The sequence below is a fragment of the Diuraphis noxia genome, unplaced genomic scaffold, assembly GCF_037042655.1.
Source record: "Diuraphis noxia isolate RWA-SAM2 unplaced genomic scaffold, SU_Dnox_SAM2 contig0001, whole genome shotgun sequence".
In the NCBI taxonomy this organism is placed as follows: Eukaryota; Metazoa; Arthropoda; class Insecta; order Hemiptera; family Aphididae; genus Diuraphis; species Diuraphis noxia.
The window spans coordinates 110,760,001-110,770,000 of record NW_028301711.1 but is presented as its reverse complement, the minus strand read 5'-3'; the positions used below and the strand labels follow the sequence as shown (position 1 = coordinate 110,770,000).

General features: G+C 62.0%; 3 non-coding genes across 3 annotated transcripts in view; all 3 read right to left on the bottom strand.

Annotated features, from left to right (window-relative positions):
• Positions 1-2,059, bottom strand: part of LOC149063326 (large subunit ribosomal RNA) — a 4,199-nt gene extending 2,140 nt beyond the window's left edge. Inside the window, exon 1 of the ribosomal RNA XR_016190011.1 lies at positions 1-2,059. This exon is cut by the window's left edge and continues 2,140 nt beyond it. This is a non-coding gene — a ribosomal RNA (large subunit ribosomal RNA).
• Positions 2,060-2,461: 402 nt separating this feature from the next.
• On the bottom strand, positions 2,462-2,619 carry LOC149063325 (5.8S ribosomal RNA). Its single transcript, XR_016190002.1, has one exon. It is a non-coding gene; the product is annotated as a 5.8S ribosomal RNA (ribosomal RNA).
• Positions 2,620-2,831: 212 nt separating this feature from the next.
• Positions 2,832-5,319, bottom strand: LOC149063324 (small subunit ribosomal RNA). The gene has a single exon (XR_016189993.1). It is a non-coding gene; the product is annotated as a small subunit ribosomal RNA (ribosomal RNA).
• Between the last annotated feature and the right edge of the window lie 4,681 nt (positions 5,320-10,000).

Here is a 10,000-nt window from a genome sequence, read left to right as displayed (position 1 = left end):
CGTCCCTATCGCCCGGCTAGAGGATTCCAGGGACGTACAACGCTCACAGAGAAAAGAGAACTCTTCCCGGACCCCCCGGCGGCTTCTTCGAGTTCATTCCGGTCGCCCGGACGAGACAAAAGAGCCCCGAACACTAGGGAGCGGTTCCGCGTCGGGTTCCGGAATACGGACCGGATTCCCTCTCGCCCCATGGGCGATTCGAAAACGCCTTCGCCCGTGGTACGAGGATCTCTCCCCGGGCTTAGGATCGACTGACTCTTGGACAACGGCTGTTCACAAGAAACCCTTCTCCACGGCAGCCCCCGAGGGCCCCTCTCGAGTATTTGCTACTACCACCAAGATCTGCACCGACGGCGGCTCCAGGCGGTCTCGCGACCTGCCCTTCGACGCACACCGCCGCGCCATCCTACTCGTCGGGGCTTGCCGGGACCGGCCGCCGCGAGCGACGACCGGCCCCACTGTGCCGCCGACGGCCGAGTATAGGCACGACGCTCCAGCGCCATCCATTTTCAGAGCTAGTTGCTTCGGCAGGTGAGTTGTTACACACTCCTTAGCGGATTCCGACTTCCATGGCCACCGTCCTGCTGTCATCAGCAACCAACGCCTTTCATGGTCTCTGAATACGCGTCGATTTCGGCGCCTTAACTCGGCGTTCGGTTCATCCCGCAGCGCCAGTTCTGCTTACCAAAAATGGCCCACTAAGCGCCTAGGGTTCCGTCGCCGGCTTCGCACGCGGTTCACGCGGTGTACCAGGTAAAGCCGGCGATCTCACCCATTTATAGTTTGAGAATAGGTTGAGGTCGTTTCGGCCCCAATGTCCTCTAATCATTCGCTTTACCGTATGAGACATCCTCCGTGTTACGAGCGGGTTGTTACCGCGCCGTACAGCGCGGAGTCCCACCGGCGTCCGTACGCCCGCGAACGGGCGGGACACATCGGCGCCAGCTATCCTGAGGGAAACTTCGGATGGAACCAGCTACTAGATGGTTCGATTAGTCTTTCGCCCCTATACCCAGCTCAGACGATCGATTTGCACGTCAGAATCGCTGCGGACCTCCATCAGGGTTTCCCCTGACTTCATCCTGGCCAGGCATAGTTCACCATCTTTCGGGTACCAACGTGTGCGCTAAGGGTGCGCCCCCGGACGGCCGGAGCCGACCTGGCGGAGACGCCCCCGGACTGCGGACCAGCGCGACTTTGAACGCCGGTGGGTTCGGTCGCTAGGCCATCGTCCGCACCGTAAACGGTTCACTTTCATTGCGCCAAACGTGGTTTTTCGTGAGATCACCGTTGACTCGCGCACACGTTAGACTCCTTGGTCCGTGTTTCAAGACGGGTCGGAAAGTAGCCCGAAACTCGTCGCCGACCGACGGGACCCCGCCTGCGACGGGGCCGCGTCGACGGTTCATGCCGTCGGGCGAGCCGACCAGGAGCACCGGGGTTCGGCGCGAACGGTCACGCCGAGGCGCGACCGCCGCGACGAACCGCCACCCGGGCCCTTCGGCCGGCGCCCAACGAGTCGCGACGTCCGCTGACCGAGCGAAAGATCCGGCCGGCGGTGAGACCACCGACCGTGAATTCGCCCGGCGGGGACTCGCGGGCTCTGTCCGTTTACACCCGAACGGTTTCACGTTCTTATGAACTCTCTCTTCAAAGTTCTTTTCAACTTTCCCTCACGGTACTTGTCCACTATCGGTCTCGTGGCCGTATTTAGCCTTAGATGGAGTTTACCACCCGCTTCGGGCTGCACTCTCAAGCAACCCGACTCGAAGGCGCGGTCCGATCCCGGAACGCTGTGACGGCCTCTACTGGCCTGGCACCATCTGCGGGCCATGGCCCCGTTCAAGGGAGACTTGGACCGTCACGTGCGCCCCGGCAACGAGGCCGGCCCGTACGCCACAACTCCCATACGTGCCGCGACACAAAAGTGCGCGGCGGGATTCGGCGATGGGCTTTTCCCTGTTCGCTCGCCGCTACTGGGGGAATCACGGTTGTTTTCTTTTCCTCCGCTTATTAATATGCTTAAATCCGGCGGGTAGTCCCGCCTGATCTGAGGTCGGAACAAGTGTGTGGTACGTGTGGTGGTGGTAACTGGTGCGCGGGTCCGCGCTCCGTCCGCGCGGCGACGGTCCGCGTCCGCTTCTCGGTTGCCGGAGAGGTGGCGTCTCGAGGACGACTCTCAGCCGACCCGGCCGCGCTCTCGCGCGGCGGGCGGACGGGGACGTGCCGTTCGACGGCGCGAGAACCCGTGACTGTTTGCCGTCACAACTTGGGCGGACGACCGGGGGCAGCCGCGAGCGGTAGCCCGCGTTTTCCCCGGTCGAGCCGCCAAACTCGCGCGGGCGCGGCGTGCGGCCGACGGGCGCGCGGGCGCCGGTCCCCGTGAGGACCGGACGCGGCGCGCGCGCTCCGCCGGACGCCTGCCGTGCCGGCGCATCGGTCTGGCCGAGTATCCGGTATACGACCCTCAGACAGGCGTGGCCCGGGACCCGCGGGTCACCGAGGCCGCAATGTGCGTTCGACTGGTCGATGTTCGTATAACCTGCGGATTACACGACGACGCGCAGATAGCTGCGGTCTTCATCGATCCACGAGCCAAGTGATCCGCCGTTCGGGGTCGGGTGTTTGTTTTTTTTTTTTTTCGTTTACACAATCGTCTTCCGACGACGGTAACCATCTTTCGGTCGACTCTCGGTCGGGGGTCGCGGCGCGCGGGCGGTCGGCGGACGACAACCGTGCGCGGTTGTCGCGCGCGAGCGCACGCGGCCACGGGGTCGGATTAGGCGCGCGCGAGACCGGCAAGCGAGTCGCCGGCGCCGCGGGCCCGTCTCTAATGATCCTTCCGCAGGTTCACCTACGGAAACCTTGTTACGACTTTTACTTCCTCTAAACGGCCGAGTTCGGTCATCTTCCCGGTCGCGCGACGACCCAGCCCCCGAGGGGGCCGAATAACGCGCGTCCAGTCCGAAGACCTCACTGCGGTCGTTCAATCGGTAGTAGCGACGGGCGGTGTGTACAAAGGGCAGGGACGTAATCAACGCGAGCTGATGACTCGCGCTTACTGGGAATTCCTCGTTCACGTGGAAAAATTGCAAGCCACGATCCCTAAGCACGAAGGAGGTTCAGCGGGTTACCCGGAAGCCTGTCGGCCCAGGAATGTTAACACACGCTGATTCCTTCAGTGTAGCGCGCGTGCGGCCCAGAACATCTAAGGGCATCACAGACCTGTTATCGCTCAGTCTCGTGCGGCTATTTTCGTCCGCCGCCTGTCCCTCTAAGAAGAGTTTAAGCTCCTGGGAGCCGGCGGTAGCCCTAGTAACGTATCGTGATCCGCCGGCGACGGCCGCGAACGCGGCGCGCTTCACCGCGGAGCCCAGCGCACGACTGACGCACGGCGACCGGAGGTTGCCCCCCGACCCCCGCACGCCCGCCGCACGCCGGGACGCGGATGGCGCGGCCGCGCCCGACGACCGCCGTGGACGACGGGCGAACGCGTTCGGGGATACCGGGCCGAGCCGACGGGAACGCGAACGCAGACGGCCGAAACCGCCGGCGCCGCGCCCACGCCGACCCGGGTTTACCCGCCTAGTTAGCAGGACAGAGTCTCGTTCGTTATCGGAATTAACCAGACAGATCGCTCCACCAACTAAGAACGGCCATGCACCACCACCCACCGAATCAAGAAAGAGCTCTCAATCTGTCAATCTTTCCGGTGTCCGGGCCTGGTGAGGTTTCCCGTGTTGAGTCAAATTAAGCCGCAGGCTCCACTCCTGGTGGTGCCCTTCCGTCAATTCCTTTAAGTTTCAACTTTGCAATCATACTTCCCCCGGAACCGAAAAGCTTCGGTTTCCCGGAAGCTGCCCGCCGGGTCGTTAATGAAACGCCGGCGGATCGCTAGCTGGCATCGTTTACAGTTAGAACTAGGGCGGTATCTGATCGCCTTCGAACCTCTAACTTTCGTTCTTGATCATACGAGAACGTACTTGGCAAATGCTTTCGCGTCAGTTCGTCTCGAGACGATCCAAGAATTTCACCTCTAACGTCTCGGTACGAATGCCCCCGCCCGTCTCTGTTGATCATTACCTCCGGTCCCGAAAACCGGCCCGGCGGGACGCGCGGGCGACTGGCGCCCGCGGCCCGGCGGCCCGCGCACGGAAACGCCCCGGAGGGCGGTTTCGCGCGCCCGCGAAGGGCGGAGATGCGCGGGACCGAGGTCTTGTTCCATTATTCCATGCGACCAGTATTCAGGGCCTTTTGACGAGACGGCCGTGAAGCCGCCCCGCCAGATTTGAGCCTGCTTTGAGCACTCTAATTTGTTCAAAGTAAACGTGTCGGCCCGCCGACGGCACTCGGTGAAGAGCACCGCGCAGCAAGATTGGAGTAGGCGGCCGCCGTCGTCGAACCCCGACGGCCGCGCGACGCGTGGCCGCGCGGCGCGCCGGGAGCACGAGACACGTGTCCGCCTGCCGACAATACGTCCGGCCGACGTGCCGGTAACTAACACCCCGAGACGGCTGACGAGCGCGACGGCGACCGCGCCGACGGGACACGTGGTCCCGCGGCACGGCCGGCCGCGACACGCCGGACCGCCAGGGTGGTCCGGCACCGCCCAGACACAGATCCGACTACGAGCTTTTTAACCGCAACAACTTTAATATACGCTATTGGAGCTGGAATTACCGCGGCTGCTGGCACCAGACTTGCCCTCCAATTGATCCTCGTTTAAAGGTTTTAAAGTGTTCTCATTCCGATTACGGGGCCTCGGATGAGTCCCGTATCGTTATTTTTCGTCACTACCTCCCCGTTCCGGGAGTGGGTAATTTGCGCGCCTGCTGCCTTCCTTGGATGTGGTAGCCGTTTCTCAGGCTCCCTCTCCGGAATCGAACCCTGATTCCCCGTTACCCGTTACCACCACGGTAGGCATGGAACCTACCGTCGACAGTTGATAAGGCAGACATTTGAAAGATGCGTCGCCGGTACGGAGACCGTGCGATCAGCTCGAAGTTATTCAGAGTCACCAGGTCTTTGCGCGGGCCGCGATCGGGACGCGCACGAAGCGCGCCGCGACGGGCCGGTTTTGATCTAATAAAAGCGTTCCTCCCGCGCGCGACGCCCGAGAGCGCCGCGACGGTCGGAACTCTGTCGGCATGTATTAGCTCTAGAATTACCACAGTTATCCAAGTAACTTGGGTACGATCTAAGGAACCACAACTGATTTAATGAGCCTTTCGCGGTTTCACCTTAATGCGGCTTGCACTGAGACATGCATGGCTTAATCTTTGAGACAAGCATATGACTACTGGCAGGATCAACCAGGGATCTCGGGTTTACTGCTACCGCGCCCCGCGACCGCCACGCGCGTGGCGGCCTGGGACGCGTGCGTCCGAGCGCCGGTCCGACGCCCCGCGGAAGGGGGCGGCGAGCCGACGCCGAGGGCGATCGCGTGGCCGGGACCGCTGTGGGTCACGGCCGCGCGACCGACCGCGGTTCAACAACAACAAAATGTGTGTGTGGTGTGGTCGGCACACGGAGTGCGACACGTTGACGAGACGGACCGGGTGACGGTCGACCGCCGGGTTCGGGTGACGGTGTGTGCACGGGTCCCCGGCGAGCGTACCGAGACCGGCTCTCGCCCGATTCGTAACGGCCCCCAGCCGAGATCGAGGGGGAAGCCGGGACGCGACGCGAAGTCCGCCGTCCCGTGGCTTCGCCCCGGCGACCGCCGGGCGCGGCGACGATGGCCGGCCGCGGCGGGAATGTTCTGGCGTCGAGTGTTCGTGACACGCGGAACGGTAACGGGAGTCGTCATCGGTGTGGATTGGCGCGCGCCGCGCAAACACCGGCTGGTGGACGCGCGGCGCCGGTTGAGTTTCGCCACTCGGATTGCGAGATGGGTCGGCGGCCGAAACGCGGACGCGTGTCACCTTCCGCCGGCTCTCACCGGACCGGCCACTCAACCGACGGTGTCCCGCGTACGTGGACGACCGTCAGTTGGCGGCGACCGGTGGGCGCCGCGAGGTGTACGCGCCGTCTTCGGCGTCGCCCGTGGCTTTGCTGTTGTGGTGTTCGTGATCGGCGGCCGGCCGTCGACTGCAACGCCGACGACCGAACCGCTCACAAATTTACAAAATCCCGGGTTTTTCCACCTTAATGGCGTAGCGTCGTTCGTGTAACAGTGGACGCGCGCCCGTGGACTACCGCAATCCGCGCCCGTATCGGATCCCCCCGCCCGAACACTAATACCCCCGCCACAATCGCATTTCGCCTAACGTTGTTACAAGTCGTCGACCACCGTACGCACGCCGCTTGGCGGCACGGCACGAAAAAAAGTGGCGGGACGCAAATCTAGCCGGCCGACCACCTACGACACCGACCACCGGGCGCGCGGATTGGGACAGTGATAATACATTTCGTCTAACCGACCACCCGTAATGGCGTAGCGTCGCTCGTGCAACAGTGGACGCGCGCCCGTCAACTACCGCAATCGGCGCGCGTATCGGTTCCCCCCACCCGAACACTAATACCCCCGCCGCAATCGCACAATCGAAAAATATTTAAAAATCGCATCACGTCCGTCGGACCTACTATTCCTGATAGTATTCGGTGCGCCCGACGAGATCACCTCTTTGGTTCGTCCACCGAACACCGACCGATAACGAGTTATTGGGTTTGGAAAAAATCGCGATCCAAAAACTCCGGTTTCGAAACCCCGTGCAACGTCGACGTCCGGGCAGCCCGCATGCGACCTACCCCGGCTCGACGGACCACCGTGGACGGTCGACTGGAAAATAAAACGTGTTCATCGTAAACGACGTTAGGACGCGCGTAACAGTGCTACGTAATTTTTTTTCACCCGACCACCCGACATGAACAAATCTTCTCCCGTCCCACCGACCGCGGTCTACCCGGGCAACCCCGAGCGCATTTCGTCTAACCGACCACCCGTGACGTTGTTACAAGTCGTCGACCACCGTACGCACGCCGCTTGGCGGCACGGCACGAAAAAAAATGGCGGGACGCAAATCTAGCCGGCCGCCATGCGGTCCCGAGTAGCAGTACCGGCCGACCGCCTACGACACCGACCACCGGGCGCGCGGATTGGGACAGTGATAATACATTTCGTCTAACCGACCACCCGTAATGGCGTAGCGTCGCTCGTGCAACAGTGGACGCGCGCCCGTCAACTACCGCAATCGGCGCGCGTATCGGTTCCCCCCACCCGAACACTAATACCCCCGCCACAATCGCACAATCGAAAAATATTTAAAAATCGCATCACGTCCGTCGGACCTACTATTCCTGATAGTATTCGGTGCGCCCGACGAGATCACCTCTTTGGTTCGTCCACCGAAAACCGACCGTTAACGAGTTATTGGGTTTGGAAAAAATCGCGATCCAAAAACTCCGGTTTCGAAACCCCGTGCAACGTCGACGTCCGGGCTGCCCGCATGCGACCTACCCCGGCTCGACGGACCACCGTGGACGGTCGACTGGAAAATAATACGTGTTCATCGTAAACGACGTTAGGACGCGCGTAACAGTGCTACGTAATTTTTTTTCACCCGACCACCCGACATGAACAAATCTTCTCCCGTCCCACCGACCGCGGTCTACCCGGGCAACCCCGAGCGCATTTCGTCTAACCGACCACCCGTGACGTTGTTGCAAGTCGTCGACCACCGTACGCACCCGCGTAAATCGAACGCTGCACGCCGCGTGGCTGCACGGCACGAAAAAAAATGGCGCCGCCTGCGCGGGCGGGACGCAAATCGCGTCCCGCTAGCCGGCCGCCAGGCGGTCCCGCGTAGCAGTGCGGCCGACCACCTACGACACCGACCACCGGGCGCGCGCGGATTGGGACAGTGATAATACAACATGCACACTGTCCTTATTACCATCTGGTAATTTTTTTTTCACCCGACATGAACAAATCTTCTCCCGTCCCACCGACCGCGGTCTACCCGGGCAACCCCGAGCGCATTTCGTCTAACCGACCACCCGTGACGTTGTTGCAAGTCGTCGACCACCGTACGCACCCGCGTAAATCGAACGCTGCACGCCGCGTGGCTGCACGGCACGAAAAAAAATGGCGCCGCCTGCGCGGGCGGGACGCAAATCGCGTCCCGCTAGCCGGCCGCCAGGCGGTCCCGCGTAGCAGTGCGGCCGACCACCTACGACACCGACCACCGGGCGCGCGCGGATTGGGACAGTGATAATACAACATGCACACTGTCCTTATTACCATCTGGTAATTTTTTTTTCACCCGACATGAACAAATCTTCTCCCGTCCCACCGACCGCGGTCTACCCGGGCAACCCCGAGCGCATTTCGTCTAACCGACCACCCGTGACGTTGTTGCAAGTCGTCGACCACCGTACGCACCCGCGTAAATCGAACGCTGCACGCCGCGTGGCTGCACGGCACGAAAAAAAATGGCGCCGCCTGCGCGGGCGGGACGCAAATCGCGTCCCGCTAGCCGGCCGCCAGGCGGTCCCGCGTAGCAGTGCGGCCGACCACCTACGACACCGACCACCGGGCGCGCGCGGATTGGGACAGTGATAATACAACATGCACACTGTCCTTATTACCATCTGGTAATTTTTTTTTCACCCGACATGAACAAATCTTCTCCCGTCCCACCGACCGCGGTCTACCCGGGCAACCCCGAGCGCATTTCGTCTAACCGACCACCCGTGACGTTGTTGCAAGTCGTCGACCACCGTACGCACCCGCGTAAATCGAACGCTGCACGCCGCGTGGCTGCACGGCACGAAAAAAAATGGCGCCGCCTGCGCGGGCGGGACGCAAATCGCGTCCCGCTAGCCGGCCGCCAGGCGGTCCCGCGTAGCAGTGCGGCCGACCACCTACGACACCGACCACCGGGCGCGCGCGGATTGGGACAGTGATAATACAACATGCACACTGTCCTTATTACCATCTGGTAATTTTTTTTTCACCCGACATGAACAAATCTTCTCCCGTCCCACCGACCGCGGTCTACCCGGGCAACCCCGAGCGCATTTCGTCTAACCGACCACCCGTGACGTTGTTGCAAGTCGTCGACCACCGTACGCACCCGCGTAAATCGAACGCTGCACGCCGCGTGGCTGCACGGCACGAAAAAAAATGGCGCCGCCTGCGCGGGCGGGACGCAAATCGCGTCCCGCTAGCCGGCCGCCAGGCGGTCCCGCGTAGCAGTGCGGCCGACCACCTACGACACCGACCACCGGGCGCGCGCGGATTGGGACAGTGATAATACAACATGCACACTGTCCTTATTACCATCTGGTAATTTTTTTTTCACCCGACATGAACAAATCTTCTCCCGTCCCACCGACCGCGGTCTACCCGGGCAACCCCGAGCGCATTTCGTCTAACCGACCACCCGTGACGTTGTTGCAAGTCGTCGACCACCGTACGCACCCGCGTAAATCGAACGCTGCACGCCGCGTGGCTGCACGGCACGAAAAAAAATGGCGCCGCCTGCGCGGGCGGGACGCAAATCGCGTCCCGCTAGCCGGCCGCCAGGCGGTCCCGCGTAGCAGTGCGGCCGACCACCTACGACACCGACCACCGGGCGCGCGCGGATTGGGACAGTGATAATACAACATGCACACTGTCCTTATTACCATCTGGTAATTTTTTTTTCACCCGACATGAACAAATCTTCTCCCGTCCCACCGACCGCGGTCTACCCGGGCAACCCCGAGCGCATTTCGTCTAACCGACCACCCGTGACGTTGTTGCAAGTCGTCGACCACCGTACGCACCCGCGTAAATCGAACGCTGCACGCCGCGTGGCTGCACGGCACGAAAAAAAATGGCGCCGCCTGCGCGGGCGGGACGCAAATCGCGTCCCGCTAGCCGGCCGCCAGGCGGTCCCGCGTAGCAGTGCGGCCGACCACCTACGACACCGACCACCGGGCGCGCGCGGATTGGGACAGTGATAATACAACATGCACACTGTCCTTATTACCATCTGGTAATTTTTTTTTCACC